This window comes from Limulus polyphemus, unplaced genomic scaffold (genome assembly GCF_000517525.1).
Source record: "Limulus polyphemus unplaced genomic scaffold, Limulus_polyphemus-2.1.2 Scaffold119, whole genome shotgun sequence".
Classification (NCBI taxonomy): Eukaryota; Metazoa; Arthropoda; class Merostomata; order Xiphosura; family Limulidae; genus Limulus; species Limulus polyphemus.
In genome coordinates this window covers 446,436-467,845 of record NW_013665729.1, presented here as the reverse complement: position 1 = coordinate 467,845, position 21,410 = coordinate 446,436, and the positions used below count along the sequence as shown (strand labels likewise).

The following is a 21,410-nucleotide window of genomic DNA, read 5'->3' as shown; positions in this document are numbered from 1 at the left end:
AGTGTAAGACTAGAGGGAAGGCAACTAATCATCACCACCCACCGCAAACTCTTGGGCTACTCTTTTACCAACGAATAGAGGGATTGACCGTCACATTATAACGTCTCCACGGCTGAAAGGACGAGTATGTTTAGTGGGACGGGGATTCGAACCCGCGACCCCCAGATTGCGAGTCGAGGCCCCAAATAATAGATAAAAACTAGAAAAGACTGAACAGTCCTTTACAAGGAAAAAAGGAAATATTTAAACAAGATTATGTCATCATGAAACAAATCAACAAAACCATTGTTGTTGAACATTATAAATGCAGTTAGAACAAATATATCTGTATACTCATGAAAAGCAATAACAAAATTAATTTACATATTTCAAGCAAAGTAATTTTGTTAATGAAGAAAACAAAAATTAAGCACTATTGGAATTTTTAACACTATGCAGTTTGTTATTTTTCACTTGTGAACAGATGAATATTTTAATATTCTTTCGAATAGCAAGATATAATTATAATTTTTACTTTATGTTTCATTGGAAAGGATAAGGAATCTATTAACTTGTTATTTTAGTTTTCAAACAGTAAAACAAATGCTTAGCAGTGGGGACTGAAATTAGATAACATATGACACACAACATATGATTTGCTGCAAGGAAGAAAAAGAAACTGAACAGATTTCATGCAGAGATTCGCAGTGTCGTTTTATTAAAAACCGATATGTTTTCTAATCGTTAGTACTGTAATGATTTTATTTCTTGTTTTAAACGATAATTATTATTCTGTCAAATAATATGTTTTCCACCCATTGCATTTTATTTTATGAAAGAAAAGCCTCAGTTAATACGTTGAATATGAGAAAAATATATATATTCTGCTGCTTGCTAATAGTTAGCAATGTTAACTTGGGGCAATAAATAAAAACTCTTTAGCTTTCATGTAGTGAAGAACAAAGCTACACAATGGGCTATCTGTACTGTGTACAACGCAGATATCTAAACCAGACTTTTTAGGGTTGTAAGCACTCAGACTTATCGCTGAGCCCCCCGGGGGCAACTCTAACTATGAATTGTGATAGTTCAGAGATAAGAGTCAATAAAATATTTCACCCTTCCTAAATGTACTTGTTTGACTTCCAAGACGTGTATAAATAATATAAGGTAAAAATCATCTAAGAATTAAGACTAAATATAATCTGAAATGAATTTTATTTAAATCCTCTCATCTAAAATACTTTTTTTCTTCTTAGAAACAAGAAATTTAGTTGGTTGTAAATATTTTAATGTAAAGTTTACTATTTCTTTATTTCGGCTTTTGATTTGTTGTTAATAGTAACAAAAATGAATTATCACTTATTTGTTTGTTAAGCACAAAGCTACACAATAGGCTATTTACGCTGTTCTCATATCATGGTTGGATCCCTAATTTTTAGCTTTCAAGCCTACTGCTGAGCCAATGGAGACATCATTATTTATATACTGTTTTATATTTTATTGTACTGATAACATTATCAGTAGTTATATATATCCAAAAGGCGTTCGGGATATTACTGGATTATTTTTATAATATTTTTACATTCTTGGAAAAACTATAAGAATGAAGTTCTCTGTGATATAAAATGACTAATCATAAAAAGTTGAAGACAAGAATATATACATATATATATAGACAATAGGCTTCATATGTACATATATATATATATATATATAGACAATAGGCTTCATATGCATTGTGAAAACTGTATTCCTCAAATATTCTAAATTTAGCATTGCATAATGAAAATAATTAGCTCATTTTCTTTGTAATTACTTAATGTAATATGCAAAACATCTAATATATTCTATTTAAAAATTCAAAATAGGTTACAAGATTTACACTTTATAATTTATATATATTAGTAGAACAAGACTGATAATGTAAAATGATAAATTTAAGCTAATAGGAAAAAACTAGTGATGTGAAATAATAACTTTGAGTTAATTTTTTCATTTAATTTGAAAAGTATTATTAAAATATTAACATATACATATCATACAATTTACATAAATTATTTGGTATCGGATTACAAACTTTATTATACATAGTTTTTTAATATCTAATAACATTGTGATTTGACAATGATCTTATTTTTGATGCCTAAAATTAGAAATGTTACGATAAATAATTCGGATATCCATTATAAAGCACTAGAGAAATATGATCAATTCGTCAGATAAACATAGCAGTTGTTACAATATCATGTATCAAGATTAAGAAATCCAGATTTTTCTATATTTGTAATGTAGCACTCGGATCGAATAAGGATCATCTTGGAAGTAGCCTGTAGTAAGCAAACAAAAATAATAGTTTTTTGTTTCCATCAAGCTGCCCAGGCGACACCGAGTGCTATCTTCTTCAGTATTACTCATCGTTCGCGCCTTGTTTTGAGAAATTGAATCAGTTTGTTGGTTGTTGGACGGTCAAACATGCATATATTTGCCACTGCTATGATTATCACTGTAGTTATCTAAGTCTGCGGTCATATTTTCATAAATCCTTTGCAGAGTGAAAATTTTCTTAAAATACCTTTTTAACTTTTAGATTTTCCGAATTATTAGTTAGTCAGTAGTCCTGATATATATCTTAGTGTGGCCAAAATTAAAATATTTAGTTGTAGATTATATACATTTAAAGTTTAAGTTGAATAGCTGACGTATTGGAAAAGGAGATTTTTTTTCAAATTTCCATTGGAATCTATGTTCTTTATTAGAGTATGTGTTCGAAAATTAAAACTGGTTTACTTATCACCAGACTTCACAGATAGAAGAGTTCATTTACAAACTGTTTACAATCTTTGAATTTGCCTATACTTGCTTTAACCAAGACAATTATCCACACAATATTTACAATTAAACAAATGTAAATATGTTTTGTGCATTACTGACACTGAAGGATGTTATGGATAATCATACACAGCCTACCAATGAGTAAATAGGCATCCACTTCACAAACAATCACGAAACAAAAAATTACAAAATTATCGTTTGTATTTGGCAGACCTGCCTTTAAAATATTGAAGGCAGAAATAACTTACAAATCGTATTTAGGTTAGATTGAATTTAGGTTTGTGGATGGCACTCCACTCGTAATGAAGAACAATGTAGATGAGGGTGTCACTAGAAGTTATTTTTTGAAACGATATTGTAGGGAAGGATCAAGGATGGATCACATCACGCGTGTTCGATAGGGATCATATCTTGCAATTGGTCTGTCCACGAGAGTGTGATAATGACTTTCCATGGTTTTGAACGAGCAGGAGCCCCATCTTGCATGAAAACATTATTTATTTACTCTAGTAAGCTTAGATAGGTAGAAGAGCTTCGCAAGAACTGTGGTGTTTCCAGTAGCATTCTATCATATACCACCAGCTGTCCAACATCTGACGGTACGAAGCACACTTGTATTTGTTCTGCAACAGTAGCAGCCGTTTGACATGGGTCATGCTCTAGATTCTTTTAATAACACGAAGAACCCATTGTGACTGGGACTGCATTTTACCCTATTCACTGTGGACAGCTGTATTGGATGAAATCTGTCGAATTTTCGCTGAATTTGACCATCGTCTAACTATGATACGCCGATAAATTGACGTGAATTCCTATGATCCTCACATTTGTGGCATGATTGTTTTTCGTGGTCTTTACTTAGCTATACCTGTAATTATACGTCGGAGTTATTTGCATATGACGTTATGGATATGGTTGATTTGTATTATCAGGGGTGTCTATGTACTTAATGGTAGGATGTGTGCTTTAAACAGCAGATCCTTTAAGGCGTATATTAACTGTATGCTTTCAGATGGTGAATTATATTTAATCAAAATATACTACATTGAAAAGTATCTACACATCCTCGTGTTTCCTATCTGAAGTTGTTACAATTTAAGTCTATATTTTATATATAATGTACAATAAACTTTCTGGAGTTATGTAACACACGATAATAATGTTTTTAAAAAAATATAATTTAGTTTTTAAATTTTAGTACGAATGCCCACTAAATACTGTATCTTTTTTTTTCTCTCTGAAACGCTACAATTATCTTCAAAATGAAAAAAAAAATTCTGTAAGAAAACCAAACTGCTGACGCCTATGAGGAGTCTATAAGCGCTGAAAATATTGAATTTAATTTGGTTGGATTTTACTTAAAGAGTTAACCTTCAGCCCTATCTGCGCGGTTTAAACACTCACTTTAGATTATATCATATTTTTCTCTGAAATCCATTAATATTTTACCAACATATCTATCATCTCCAAGTTTTTTTACACTGGACGTTTCCAATATACCATTAAGATTTTAGAAACCATTTAACGACTAGCTTTTTCTTTATCAATGCGAAAATATATATATAATATATCATGAAAGCAGTTTTTAATCCCATTCTTCTTATCCACTCCATTTACTTTAGGTTTTTGCGTCACAATTTCCTTCTGCATTTTAATCACCACCGCGTTTGTTAATGTTTTTCCTTAAGCAAATTAGAATAATGAAGCACCTTAATCGACACACTTCTTATTGGTTCCTATGCGTAATATACTTCCGACAAACCTACTTCATTACACTAAAGTTTAGATCGACTGATTCATTCATCTTTTTAATATAGGCTGAAGTAACTGCATCAGTCTAAATGCTTTTGGTGGACGAGTTTCAGTTTTTATGTTGCCTCAACATATTCCATAAAAAAAAGATTCAAAGCAAATGTACTAATAAGTTAATTCTAATAAGATATAATTCCATTAAACTCAACCCGCACTATCAGCTCTGGGCACATTATGAAAGTCACAGTTTTTCTCGTTCTTAGGTTCAAAGAGACAAAGAAAGCCGAGGTGGGTGCTGTTGTTAGATTACTCACTTTTTATTAGTAGTTTAAACCGACGCCAGTACCTGAGCCTTACTAGTTTATGACCTAGTTTTTACTCCATGTGCGCATAAGGCGCTGTTGAGGTTGAAGTTTTAATTTCTATGAAGAAAAAAGATGCAATCATTTTTTACTGCATTTCTTTACCGACACATTTACTGGTTTTTATTATCGCAAACTATTGAAATTCTTAAAAGCAGTTGGCTGTAAAAAGGCAAGAAAGTCTACGCCTATAGTTACTACAACATACTCCTGGTTGAGTGGAATGTTGTAGGTAAGGAAAATATTTTAGTGATATAAAAAAATAAATATACTGACAAATATTTTTAATGTAGTTCATGAACATAGATTCTGATTCTAAATATCCTAGGCAGTTTCCATTAGATGAATTATTATTGAAAGCAAAGCAGCACAATGTTCTAAGTAACAGTGAAACAAAGTCTCAAAAATCTTGAGATTTCGAAGAACTTTTCTTTGATTATATATTCAGGTTCTTGGTAAAGCAGTAACTAAGATTCAAAAGCTCTCTCGAACACGTTAATGTTAACTATACTTACCTGTCAACAAACGAGAGATTAACATTCACTTTAAATGAAAAGTAATAACCAAACTCTACTTTTTGACAAGGTGATACAAAATAACGAAATTACTTTCAAAATTAAATACTCATATTCAGTTCACTGGAGGAACTCGAATAAGATTTAGTAAACAAAAATACGGCATAAAGAATGTTATATTAATGCACTTTTAGCACATCTTCAGAATTGTTTGTAGCGTTGTTTAGTACTAATTAAAAGATCAAATGTAATATGTTTAATGTTGTAACTTTCCAATACATGAAGCCATAAGTGACAGGATGGAAAAATTGACGTAATTAATAACTATAAATGATTTATAGCATTAAAACAATTTATAGTATGTTCGATGAAGTACTAAGCATGGAAAAAGATTACCAAGCTGATTATGGTGCCGTTATAACTGAAGGTCTAATCCATGTAAAATATTTAACATCCACAAAAGTCCGCTTTGACGAAAATATTTTATATGCAAACTACATGGGAATGCCAGAAATGAAGATGGAAAAGTGTGAGGAAACTTGACGAAACTTGGCACGCTTATAGCCAGGCTATCATAACTTCAGCATGAAAATTTAGTTTTGGTCTATTACTGTGATTCTCTTTATGACGTCATCACTATGATGACTTGAGCACATTTTGCCGATTTGAAGTACTTAGTTCAGTCAACCACAATTTTTTTTCTCAACACTCTTTGTTCGCCAGCTCCAGAATATGTGGTTGATATAACGATTTTTTCTATTTTTACACATTGAATATTTAATACAACCAAAGCCAACACATAACTTTCTTAATATGATTATTGTATTACAATGAAATGATACGCGAAAGTATAATGTTTTAAAATAGAACTTTCATGCGAAAATTAAGTTTCTTTCATTATTCGAATTTCCATTGCAACCACACACACACACAAAAAAAACGCTTAGAACTTTTAAGCCTGTTTTTTTTTGTCAGGGCATATATAGACTATTTCGCTACAAGAAAAAGTCATAGTGATTGTGTTCTGAGGTTTTTAAAAAACCATGGCCATTTTGCTTGCTGCTAAAAATGGAAATTATATTCGTGAGGTTAAATATTTTTCAAAATGAACCCAGTAAAGCGGCCCAACGAGACGCAAGAAGCCTCTGACTTTGCGCAAGACCAGCTTTATTTTGAGTTACTTCACCAAAAGAATGAGACTATGAAAAAACAGCATCATCGCTCTTACCCTGTTGAATTGTTAAAATTCTCCTTATCGACTCCTGCGAGGTTACAAAGACAAAAGAAAAACAAACAAACTTCCCAACTACTTGTAGCATTCTTTGGTTTCACAGCTTTGCTACAATCATTTTTTTAGAAATTTACAAAAGATGACATTTTATCAATACAATTTTTGTTAAGTTTCAAAACGATTTATTATTACAGATTTATTTGTTTGGTATTTCAGTGGATGAGAGAAAAATGTAAAAATGTGATTGCAGCAAACGTGCATGCAAAAAAAAAATTACAAATTTTTCATGGGAATACCCTACATTTAGGATGCAGCGACAGCACTACTATTCCAGACGATTCCTGTAAATTATAATGTATGGATTTTATTACTTTAACTCTACGCTGGGTTACTACCGCAACATTTCGAACGTTTAGATGAAACACAGTCCAGTTTATTTAATAAATAAATTTTATGTGATTGTTCCAGTTTAATATTAATAGAAACAAAAGCGTCACTGATTATTTTAATAAAGATTTTGAGAAGGTATAATGTTAAACCAACGATCGTTTGAAAATACTATATCTATTATTTTTTCACTTTATAAATGATTTTACAGTATGTTACATACATTTCAACAATATTCTTTACATTGGATTTTATTTGTCATTATCATTATTTATCACATTACTATTGTCTATTATTTAATTAATTCTTAAACCTCACTGTACGGAAATAGTTGGCTTTAAGAGAAAATTGATGGAACAAACAAGTAAGGTGTAAAGCAGTAAAAAGTGTACGGTGAGAACAATCTGGACTATTCTGATATATTTGCCGATCATGTAACTGTCAATCTATCAAGACGTAGAGATAGAAAGAAAAAAACTCATCCAAAGAAAAGAAAAATCTCGGATCCACACCGCAAAATCTCCATTAGCTTCGGCAAAATAAATTAGAAAGCTAAAATGTAAAAACATGTATATTTTATTTAAGAATAGAAAATGAAGAATAAGCAATAATAAAGTGATTAATTTAATTTCGTTGTTGTTCACATGCTAATATATATATATAATGTATTTTTATATCAGTGTTCTTAAGGATCTGCCGTTCTGTCACATTATCAATGTTATCAAACAAACTGCCAAAGATGGCTTTACTTTATTAAACAACATTCACTAATTCACAACTTTTGTTGGAAGAATATTTTAAAATCAACTTCTTGCTGTGTGATAATATTTTCTGGCCCTCTTGCAGTGGGAAAAGACACTAAACATATCATTCTATTAATAACTTCAATCATATTAGAGAATAAAATGCTATTATTTTCTGTGTTACATACGTTTAACTTAACCTGTTCATTTTTCTTTTGTTAAAATATGTGAATAGTATAATTAAAATAAATATCAAGATTTAATTTTATGTTTCATTTGCCACATATGAATAAAGTTTAAATGGTTATAGTTAATATATTTACTTTTAGGTGTGGTAGAAATAGTAATTTTCACATAAAAAAAGTTAATAATTGTTGTAGATAATAATTATGAGATATTCTTATTTAAGAAATATAGGCATCGATTAATTATTAAAACTAACATCGTGTTATGGAATAATAATTCTTAGATAAACTAAGTAGTAAACAAAATGATTATGAAATTATATTTTAATACGACAATATATATATAAGTTCACTCTCTGTTCATAACGCTCTCTTTGTCAGTAATGTTCGAATTGGATCAGTTATTAGCGCCAAGCAGAAGTATTGAGCTTAAATCCCAGTTGAGTGGGGATTTTTATAACTTTTTTAAAATTATTAATTCATCATGTTTAGAACAAGATATTACAATATTAGAAAAAAAAACAGAATGACATGATAATTTATATTAGAAATTTGAATTATTTGTTAAGGGTTTGTTAAGAAGTCTGGATGTTACATTGGTTATAACGCTTGACTCTCCTGTGGGAGTCTCGAGTTTAAAACCATGTTAATTCAGGATTTGATATTCCTTGTTTTATATGTTTATTAAAATACCCAGAACAAACTCTTTGAATATTCGGACAATTATAGATTAAATTAGGGATAATATCATATTACATAAACACCCTATACATAAAGCTACAATACATTATTATTGATATTTTTCATCTTAGTTAAGAGATGTTTAAAAATTTAGTCAAACAATTTATAAGCATCTTTTATAGAAAAGTTATACCTCCATACATTCATCATAAAATTACTTGCCTTTGCCATAACAAATTATGTTGCATGGTTCAATCTATATGGCTTTACCGAGAAGCAGATTTGCAAATAACATAATAATACACATAAGTCAAAATTATAATCAGGGACCATTTGCAGCAGATGACTAAACATAAACAAAATGTTGTTTTCGTCAAATACTAGAAAAAATGATAAACATCTTTTATACATCATTTTACTATAATTAATTTTTAGAAAACATCTTCATAAAATGTTTACTTTGATTTAATTTTCAGAAGAAGAATTAATCACTATTTATCGTCATGTGACGGGCATTCAGCTAGTAAATTATAATTATGACCATCTTTGTGTAAAGGTAAAGGTTATTGTGCGGGTAATGAGTTTGACAAACGTGCTGAAATTACAACTTATCTTTGACAATTAAATATAAAACAAGTGAGCATGGGAAATAACATCTAATATCAGATACGTTTGTCAATAAGCATCTTATCCCAAGTAAGTTTTGAAGTTTTTCATTGTGTAATAAGTAAGTTTGGCAATAACCATTAAGCATTAAATACACTGCAAATGATGAAGTTTTTAGGTCAGCACTTACCTTCATACACATTTGTCTCAAAAGAGACTGACGTTAATGTGTTTACAGTTAAATTGAATCGTAAATTGTTTTTATTGTAAAATGTAAAACGAAGACATATTTACTCAGGTTAGATAAGATCTTAATTATAGCATAAAATCCACGATGACCTCATATTAAAGGCTGCATAGGATTCACTATTAGCAGAAATATGTTTCTTGTATTTTATACTGTGTATTTCTTACTTCAGTCAGGAAAGTCTACTAATTGGTGCTTAAAACAGACAGCTATATCATTTACTAAGAATTAAGACGGTCTTCAGATAATAAGTAATAAAAGCCTTCACTTCTATATATAATAAAACATTAAGTAATGTGATGTTTCTGTAATATTAGTAAAAAACTATAACTAGTTTAAGGTCGTATGTAAAAAAACCAAACTGAATAAACTATGAAAATCTGGCATTTCTATTTGTGTACTATAGAGGAAAGTGATCGTATTTTGCGGCTGCTCTAATGACAAAGCATTTAAATCTCATTAACAATGAAGTATACAACACATACACAACAATATGATAGACAATAGAGCGTGTTGTTGTTAAAGAAGAGTAGGCTGAGATTGTTAGTTGTTTGTATTATACACAATTGTAAAACTCATCAATCAAAATAGGAATAATGTAGAGCTAAATAAAAACATGTGAGACAAGCAGTTAGCTTATTTAGAAAATGTACGATGTTATACAGGTTTGTATCTATTAGAAAAAAAAAACGGTAGAAAAGACCGCAAGGCATGAATAAATAATGAAAAAAAAATGTTAAACACACGTCTATAACAATAACGTTTTTTATTATTACTTGCAACGTTTCGGGCAGAAGCTCTTCGTCAGGAAGTTTCAACCGTGTTACATGGAAAGAAGCCATGTAACATGGCTCATATTGCCTGATGAAGAGCTTCTGCCCGAAACGTTGCAAGTGATAATAAAAAAAAGATTTTGTTATAAATGTGTGGTTTAACATTTTTGTGACATTTTTTCATGTATCTATTATCTGTAATATGTATATATATATATTACATGAGATATTCTGATCTTAAGAAAGAATATTTTACAGATGGTTGGTTTATTTTCGAACAATAACACATTAATCAATATTTGCTGGTAAATTATCTTAAAGTCTAGCTTTTATTAGGAAAAAGGTAAAACAAAAAGTAACAGCATCGTAAAGTTTTATGAAACTTGAATTGGCTGATAAATTCTTTACATTATTATCATTATAAAATTAACGCTATCAAACTTTTCATTTAACTTCCACATTTTGACCACAAAACAAACACAAACATAATTAATACCTGTTGTACCTGGCATGAACGGTTGTATTGCTATAACGTAGCTCCTCAGTGGCACAGCGGTATGTCTAGGGACTTACAGCGCTAGAAACCGGGTTTCGATACTCGCTAAACAACTGGTATTGGTATTTTAAATAATATATATATATATGCAAATTTGTAGTGCTACAAATAATTATGGAAATACAGTAAAATATAATATTTGTTCTAGTAACCAATTAAACTCCTTTACTGCTGTCCGCATGACCAGGTGGTTAGGGCGCTTGACTTGCCATCTGAGGGTCGCTGTTTCAAATCCCCGTCCCACCAAACATGTTCGACCTTTCCGCCGTGGCGGCGTTATAAAGTGACGGTCAATCCTACTATTCGTTGGTAAAAGAGTAGCCCAAGAGTTGGCAGGTGGTGATGACTAGCTTCCTTCCATTTAAATTCGAGGAAGAACCCACTTTGAGACTAATAATGGTTGGAGGTACCTGATGATGACAAAATCTTGTCGAAACGTTGTACATTTGCTGTTATGTGAAACGTATGTTAAAGTTTTTCTTCATTATCCATTCAAGCCGTCTCCAACCATTATTCCTTCCATTTAGTTTTCCCTTTTAAGTTAGAGACGGCTAGCGTAGATATCCCTCGTGTAGCTTTGCTCGAAATTCAAACCTTTACTGCTGGACTGATATATGACGAGCGATAACGATTTAGTTTAACCATCTTACAGTTATGGAGTATATTAGTCACTGCTTTTCTAAAACGTGTATTCTACATTTCTCGGCGAATGTTATTGTAGAACATACACTCCTTCTCCTTTGTTAGATGTTGTCATATATATTAAATAATAATTTCACCAAAAGAAAACAAATGTTGAGAGCCCCCGGCGATAATAGCATTAAAAATGAATGGTTATACGTAATTATCGATTATGGAGCTGGAACAAACCGAAAAAAAAGAAAGAAAAGAATACCTCCTAGTGTTCAGAAATATCAATCATCTTTCGCGGTTGGTAAAAATAAATCATTGTATTTTTTGCCTGGTCGGGTTTGTATACTCTATATATAGCATAACACATAACTCCTCTATCTAATATAAATTTCAAAATTTTCTGAAATAATGAAACAGTCATATTTATTAACTATTTATTTACGCTTTTCTTCCTTATTATGGTTTGGTTCCCTAACGAACCGATGTTTTTCATACAAACATAATATAAGGCACTCTAAATCATTATATTCCCCAACTGGTCAGCAGCAAGTTTAAGAACTTGCAAAGTTAACACCTGGAGTTCGATTAACTACGGTAGACATAGGGCACATAGCTCATTGTGTAACTTTGCACTGAAAACAGTTAAACCTTCAAGCGTTATAATTTATAAAACTCAAATTTCAGTCATTAAAGAAATTCTGATCTTATTCTTTTAAATAAACAGTATGTGTCAGCGGGGAATTCAGTGATATACAATGCCAAAGTCCTAGGTTCGATTCCTTGCGGTAGATACTGCAGATAGCCCAATGTAGCTTTGCGCTAAAATAAACAAACTAATAAAATACTTGCTTCAGTACTAAACTGAAAATTTCAAATCTATATACAATAGTGTGGAATATTTCAAAGCAGAAAATATATAGTTTAAAATAAGTCTAACATCAAACACGTTAAATGGACAGTTAAGTTCTTTCGTTTTGTCTATGTTTCCTTTTTACAATGTTGAAATGAAATCTATTCAATAACGTGCTTATTTTTCTCCGTAATCAGCAAAAAACAATTTACCGGAACAGTTTCAAGTTTCTAACACGAATAGATCTAATGTGTACGTTGAAACAAGTGAGTATCAACGCCCACTAGTGGCGTAACAAAGCACCAATGTAATAAAATCTATAGAGATGAGAACTCTTATAACTGTTATTGCCTTTTTGTGATCATTACCAGAAATAAGCAATTCCCATGTTGAGAATTCATGAAGTTTTTCTCCAGTTCAAATCAAAGCTATTATACTGTTTCTTTCCAAAGGCAAGAAACCACAGTCATTCAAAGCAGAAACGGCATCGATTAATGATAGAATAGTATTTTGTACTAGTTTGTCATTAAAATATTTTTCACATTTGATATCAGATAAAAACACATAAAAACGTATTGTTGTTATGATTGAACAGCCCTGTGAGGAGTTCTGTAAGAAGAGGAACAGTGAGGCCAAGAAGGAAAAAAAAACCCACTTAGAAAAAAAAAACATTCGTAAAATATATGTAAGTATTGTGATTTTCGACCGAGTCATCATAAGTTTTAAAATTTTGTTCTCAACTTAGAAAACGAAATTATCAAATGTGTTTTCCATACTATTCTGCCAAGAGTGTAGAAAGTACAAATTTGACAAATTAAATAAAAAAAATCCCTTTGTGTTCCTTACTAGTTCTGAAAGTTATTCTTCCAGAAGCATACATATTTCATAAAATGTATTAACTAAACTAAACATGTTCTTAAACTTTGATCAATACACACAATCAATTGAATATATTTATTTTCCATTCTTTCTTTGAAAACAAATATTTGCTTTGTATTAGCTCATCCTTTGTAGGGCCCACTTTAAATATAATATCTATCATATGTTTGTCAATATTATTCCTTAGAAACCTAAAGAATCATATATATGGGTACACCAAGCATGTGTATTGGCGTGTCACGTATTACTGTTATCAATAAAAAAATCCCTATGTTGGAAATACGTCATGTATTAGGAAATGTCTGAGAAAATAAAAAACATATTGATTATTTAAGGTGAGTTACTCACTAGTAACAGTAAAACACCATTGTTTGGTTAATGAATGTTAAGTGCCGCTACATGTAGGGAAATCAGTGTCTATATAACGAATTATGAGTAAGAGAATAATCGGAAATCTATTGTTTGTTCAATGAATGTTACTTACTAAATTATCATTAGGCATCACTGTCTGTTTAATTAAATAAAAGGGTTTGTCTGAGGGTCTGTGTGACCGCCGTAACTCCAAGTGGAAAGAACCTAGAAATCTGAAATTTTGTACCCATACTAAATAGACCCTGGGGGTGTGCACCTGAATATTATTACTTATCTACGTGAGTGTGCACGAGCGCACCATTTTTGTTAGACAAGCTAGCGAAAAACCACATAGGAGAAAATATGTGACTGCCATAGCACCAAGAGCAAAGAACCTAGAAACCTGAAATCTTGCATCCATACGAAGTTGACCCTGAGTGTGTGCACCTAGGTATTATTACTTATTTTCGTGAGTGTGCGCCAGCGCATCTTTTTGTTAGGCAAGCTAACGAAAAACCACAGAGGAGAGAATATGTGACTGCCATAGCACCAAGAGCAAAGAACTTAGAAACCTAAAATTTTGCATCCACACTAAGTTGATCCTGACGGTGTGCACCTAGGTATTATTACTTATCTACGTGTGTGCGCAGGTGCACGTGCACATCTTTTTATGCGAAAAACCACATAGAAAAGAAATGTGACCGCCATATGTCCAAGATGAAAGAACCTATAAATCTGAAATCTAAAAATAGAAATAACAAAAAATGTACAAATAGAAAATTTCGTAGTGCACGTGCGCATGTGAACGTCTGTGTATATGTGTCCACCATAGCTCGAAGACGAAAGAACCTAGAAACTGAAATTTTGCACTCATACTAAGTAGATCCTGAGGGTGTGCACCTGGGTACTATTACTTATCTACATGCTTGCACGGATGCGCATGCACATCTTTTTATGCAAAAAAAACACATAGTAAAGAAATGTGACCGCCATAACTCAAAGATGAAAGAACTTAGAAACAGAAATCACAAAAAAATTACAAATATAAGACACAGTTGGGTCCGTACGCATGCTTGTGCACGTTATTGCCTGTGTATGTGTGTCCGCCATATCTCTAAGAGGAAAGAACCTAGAAACATGAAATTTTGCATCTATACTAACTAGACCCTGAGAGTTTGCACCTGGGTATTATTACTTATCATATCCATATTGTGCATACATGTGCGTGCGCATCTTTGTAATTAAGCAAGCTAGCGAAAAACTACATAGAAAAGAAGTGGTTCCTTATGTAACAACTTCTAATATATAGAAAAGCCAGTGCCCTTTAGTAACAATGCATTCCATCAACGATTTTTATGCCATGCTGCTTAGCAACAAAAGTATATTGGTTATACTTTTATGCTAAAATGTGTTCAGAATACACACACTATCACCCGAATAACTCGAGCGAAGGTGGGTACTTTCATCAGTGTTTTATATTCACCAATAATACTAATAATAAATTAGTATGTGACTTTCAATGCATTGTGATGTTACTAATGCATTGAATGTCACTTATTAATTCGTACTAGTATCAGCATAAACATCTTTGTCTGTTTAATGAAAGACTCGTAGTAACAGCAGTCGGAATATCTTTCTCTATTCAATGTAATCAAGTCCTAACGTCAATACGAAGATCATCGCCTATTGAAGGAATTACATGTATTAGTACTATCAGGAACATTATTGCTGTTTTATTGCTATTTTATACTATGAACTAGTATCAGTGAGAATATTAAAGTCTGGTTAATAGCAAATTCACAGTGTTGAAATATATTTTTCAGTTTAATGAATGTCACGTAATAATACCAGTGGAAAAATCACTGTTTGTGAATATAAATATATATATATATATATATCACATTTCTTGTGTCAGTGCTATTTAGGTCATAACTGTTTGTTTAATGATGCCTTGCACTAATAGTAACTCTAAAATGTCTGTTTAATGATAGTCATGTAGTAGCACCAGAGGTAACATCATTGTGCGTAAAAATAATGAAATAAGTCTATCCTATTTCATGTTTTAGTACCATTTGAATAATAACTGTTTGTTTAATGATGCCTGGCATTAATAGTAACTTTAAAATGTCTATTTAATGATCGTCATGTAATAGCACCAGAGGTAACATCATTGTGCATAAAAATAATGAAATAAGACTAACCTATTCTATGTTTTAGTACCATTTGGATCATAACTATTTATTTAATGATGCCATAGTTTGGTATCAGCGATTCAATGTCGGTTTAATAAATTTCATGTGGTTGTACCGGTAGGAACATCACTGTCTGTTTAATGAATTTCATGTGCTTGTACCAATAGGGACATCACTTTTTTAATGAATTTCATGTGATTGTACCTGTAGGGACATTGTTGTTTGCTATGTGCTACTCCTATTTACTACGAGTTTTATATCTATCTAGAGTTTAAGCTAATAAGATTATCTAACCATGAGAGAGTATTTAGAAACATTTAAAAACTTAATTAAATTATTCAAGGAGATTCGCAGAACTACATGGATTTGCTTCTTAAAATATTGGAAAACTAATGAAAATTCACATTTCTTTATGATAATCTCTGAGCCACTGGACAAATGACAATAAACACGAGAATGACAGATACTTGTCCATACGTAGAGAATAATCACACCTAAAAAAGAAAATTATGTGAAGTCTTCATATCTTATTCTAAAGCTTAAATAAGAGTCCAGTTGTTGTGATCGGGCTAATAAGACTGTTGATTTTGTTCGCGAATCATCAAGTAGATGGATAAGTCGATAATTTTTCACTTCTGACATATCTTGTTACCTCATATGTAGCTTAAACAGATTAATATTAGAATATTAAGTACTACATCTGACATTATCATATAATTTTAAGCTATGAATCTGAGCTTAACATGTAAAATTGAGCATTGAACCATAAATTAACAATAATTATTTACGCTCAGTTGCGTTAATAAACTTAATGTTAGTATACTTTATCCGGCGTTTGTTTTTTTTTTAGTTTAGTATTAATACTAACACATTTATTTATCACTTTATATCTTTTAATTTCAACGTTTATAAGCACTGAAACGCAATATTACTAAGCTTTGTGGAAATTTTTCATACCCAAGAAATGATAAAATTGACTTAGCTAAGTGTGGTCTGTATTAGTGTTATTTATGTGAGTTGAAAGTGGGAGTATTGGTTCCAGATAATTTCCAACATATATTTTAATATTATCATTCATAAAAAGCTGTTTTAACTCGACTTCTAATAATGTCAACTTGAGTTATCTTAAGGTACTTTAGGATGGAATCGGACTACCGTAGCAAATTTATCACACACACTATTCAAGAAATATGTTTAAAGTCTTTCAGTAAAGTACACAGTGTATCACAACATTACTCCTACAAATGTTTCTATTCTAATATTAATGGAAACGTTTCGTAATATAGGTGTAATCACTTTTCTATCGCCCCCACCAAGTCAGCGGTAAGTTTAGGGACGTATAGCGCTAAACTCCAGGGTTCGATTTCCAGTGGTGAACAGAGCGTAGATAGTCTATTGTACAGTTTTGAATAAAACAAACAAACTACATTTTTCTACCTAAATCTTTATGAGCGTTTTCAAAACCACGAAAAGCTGTAGAGGGATAGTAAATTCACATTATCTAATGAAATTAATAGTTTTAAAAACTGGGACGGAATTGGTAAGATGTATTGGTTATTCGGATTTTAAAAGAACAATGTTTTATGTGTTATTCTGCCTTTGGAACTACTACTTCCTTCGTAGTCAGTCATGCACAACATGATAACCATGATTACCTACTACAGCAGGACGCTGCACTATCCATTATAAAAAGCTTTTGCGACGGACCTTGAAGTTATTCTTAGAACATACACTTTGAGAAATTTCCCACGTATCAGGTTGGAAGTGAACTGGGAGACTAGATAGGTAAGTGATCAAATGGGCTTATTGTGATTCCAATTCCTCGGCCATCTTTCACGTGAAAACAGCCGTTGATTTCGATGTGTGGCTGTAAACTTACACTCTTTTGGCTAGTGAACCTTCACCAGCAATTCATATACATTTATTGTCTTGATAAATGTGTCAGTAGACATGTCGAACCTTATGTTTATGACTTGTTTTGTGTATCATGGTTCTTTTTTGACCTATAGCTTTCAATATGTTGACGAGAACGCTACACCTTGTCTGTTACAAACGCTCTGATGTGGGAGTTAATAATATATATTTGGGAGAGTATTAAAGGCCTCATTTATGAATATCCCTTCTTAAAAGACCCGTGACATATAACGCTCTAGTCATAAGTTAACTCATAGCAGCATTACAAGCTTAATGTTCAGAAATTCATCATAAACCAAACATGTAAGTAGTATTTAAATTTGATTACGAGGAACCCCCTTTTTAGAACATAAAGCTTGGAGACGACATGAATAGGTAGTTAAAGAAATTTTATCACAAATGACCTGATGATGACATAAGCTTGTCGAAATGTCGTACATTTATGATAAAATTTCTTTCCCTACCCATTCAAGCTGTCTCCAAACTTTATTAAGTAGCGTATTTTTTGGAATATAAGACCCACCGGTGTATAAGACGCACCCTTATTTTGAAGACAAAGTTTTGGGGAGAAAAAGCTACAGTCGCATTTGAAAGATTTGTATGAAACAAAAAATTCAATTTGATACTTTAAAAATTAGTATATATTGTTCTAAACACAAAAGAGCTCAAAATATCAAAATCAGAAAATACTGTGAATAAAAAAAAAGGTTTACTGTTATTTAGTTTGGTTTAAAACCTACAAAATCTTCATTCTTTAACTGTCGCTTGGATTCAATATTATGGTCAAAGAGAATGTCATCCTCGGTCTCCTCCATTGCGTTACTGATACCACATTTCTTAAATGACTTAATCACTTCTTACTTTTTCCCACGAATTCTTCACCCACATGCAGACCTGAGCAAGCGTCGGTCTCTTCCTTCGTCCTGTAGAGGTCGTAGCAAAATCTTCCTGCTGCATCCAGTTGTTCCATTTCTCTCTCATTAAAGTTTTAAAGGGTTTGTTAATAGAAACATCAAGAGGTTGCAGTTGACTTGTTAAACAGCCGGGTATAACAGCCAGCTGTGTTTTTAGCTCATTAGCTTTTTCCTTTATTTTTTCCGTTTTATGAGCTCTAAAGGAATCCCAGGCGAGGATAGAAGGCTTTATTAATATGCCTCCTGGACGTTTCGACCAAATGTTTTCAAACCAAAGTAGTATTCCGTCTTCATCCATCCACCGCTGGGTAAATTTTCTGTGGGCATTGTTTTTCTGTTAAAAATTAACATTGGTGGTAATTCTGTTCCATCTGTACAACATGTTAGCGCCACTGTATAATGTGTTTTTTCGTGTCCAGTAGTTTTAACAGTAATAGTTTTAGTACCTTTTATATCAGTTGTTCTATTGCTTGGAACATCAAATGTTAAAGGTGTTTCATCCATGTTTGCTATTTGAGACAATTCAAATGGAGTTTTTTTACTTAACTGTATAATATACTTGTGAAAAGCACAAATTTTCATCTCAAACTCATCGGGCATTCTTTGAGCAATTTTCGTTTTAGTTCTCATAACTAAGCCTTTGCGTTTCATGAACCGATAACACCACGATGTATGACCAGTAAAATCTTCCAAACTATTATTACATGCAATCCTCTTTGCTTTAAAAATTATCATATTTGTAGAAAGGATAGTTCTTGCCTTCTCTGATCCACAACCCATTTGCACAGTTTATTTTCGAGATCTTGCCTTTTTTTTTTCCTCGGAAATTGCATTTATCACTTTTAATCATTTTCAATTCTTCTTCTTGTTCGCGCACACAACGAATATTTTTTTTCTGTTGGTTTATCTTTTGGCAGCTCTGTTTCCATGCTCTTTTGCATAATTAATCACACTTAATTTAAATTTAGCTGTGTATGACACTTCATTTTTCGTTCTATTTTTTCACCCCTTACGATGTCTAAAGAAAAGAGACTGAGAGGCCTAACTTTTCAGGCCTAACTTTAACAAATAAAAAATCGTTTTTGAGTGCTTGCCTTGGATTCAAATGTGCAATGCGCTTGACCAATCATGGCGCTTAATGCAATTGGCGTCGGTAATCGCCTAATCGGTATTTCAATTTTTATTTGATATTCGGCAGTCTGGCACGTGCTTACTGTCAAGTTGGATGCGTCACCGAAAGCCGAAGTACCGTATCTTAGGCCTCGGGAGCAAAATAGTTGTTTTCCATTACTACTAATTTATTTTTTTATTATTTAGGGAGAATTATAAATATATATGTTGTTAAAAGAAAAAACTACTATTGTTATAAATAACACATTCAACTGAACTAAACTATGCATGCCTATTTAAATATATTTACATATGGCTTGTGTATATCGTATATATACATATATATTATTCATACCTTCGGTGTATAGGACGAAAAGAGATTTTGACATCAAATTTTGGGGTAAAAAAGTGCGTCTTATACACCGAAAAATACGGTAAGTAAGTAGTACGCCTCATATCTGTCTAGAAACGTCAGAGCATTAGCAAATACAAGTTGTTCTTTTATAGTACGACTGACTTTTGGAACATTATTACACTCTAATCATATTACAAAACACAAGCAGTCAAGGATCTTCGCGCTATTTAGTAACTACTGATTTTTGTTTGTTTCAGATATTCACGTAAAGTTATAAAGACTATATACCCTAATCGTCCCTAATTTTGAGCTGATAGACTAGACAGAAAGCAGTTGCATCACCAACTCTTGACTTACTCTAATGAAATAGTAGGATTTGGTCATTACTCTTATAATGCATCCACGGCTCGAAACTTCGGAGCCTTTTGTTGTTGTTGTTGAGGCAACTGAACATGAACCCTTGGATCTACAGCCCGGTAAGGTAACCAGTAAGTAGGTCTATACAGGCTCATAGCAGTTACTGAATTATAGAGGGTAGCTTAGTTACCTTAGATTGTAAATGGTTTCATTGTTACTACATATGGCTAAGCTGGTTAGTTGGTAATGTTGGAAAAGAATGGGTTGACGTGTCCAACTGTAAGCTAAAAGGTTCCAGGCTCGAGCCACGATATGCCTCTGAACGTCATCTGTACTTTCAACTTTATGGGGCGTTATGTCTATGATAGTAACCAATCTAGAAATTAGAAATGTTTTTCCAAACATGATAGAAATATTATGGCTGAACTGTCATTAAAGTGAACGTGTGATCATTATTTCATACTATTAAATTAATTTAAACCAATTCTATGTCGAGACGGCATATAGGAGCTGGTGTTGAATTCTGGTTTCAATGCACAAACGTATGACAATGGGGACATATTTCTATAGATGATATACCAGTCCAACGCAGACTAGCCCTTTGCTATATGCAGGTGCCAATTATACAGCTGGATAGACTGAAACAATTTAGAGCTAAAAAATCTTGTTCAAGACCGAAAAACATGACGTGAACAAGCGTCAAATTCGAAACATTCTGAATGCGAGTCCAAAGCACAAGCCACTGAACCATATTGGCTCTGTTTTATACTAGATGAGTAGTAAATCAGAGCACTAGATACTGGACCACGTTGCCCCTATTTTATACTACATGAGTAGTAAGCCAGAACATTAGACACTGGACCACGTTGCCCCTACTTTATACTGCATGAGTAGTAAATTAGTGCATTAGACACTGGACCAGTTGCCACTACTTTATAGTACATGAGTAGTAAGTCAGAATATTAGACACTGGACCACGTTGCCCATACTTTATACTGCATAA

At 32.1% G+C, this 21,410-nt stretch overlaps 1 protein-coding gene across 1 annotated transcript in view; it reads right to left on the bottom strand.

Moving 5' to 3' along the window:
* The window catches only part of LOC106472311 (voltage-dependent calcium channel gamma-5 subunit-like), an 89,445-nt gene that overhangs the window by 44,388 nt on the left and 23,647 nt on the right, over window positions 1-21,410 (bottom strand). The gene's annotated exons all lie outside the window — the stretch shown is intronic.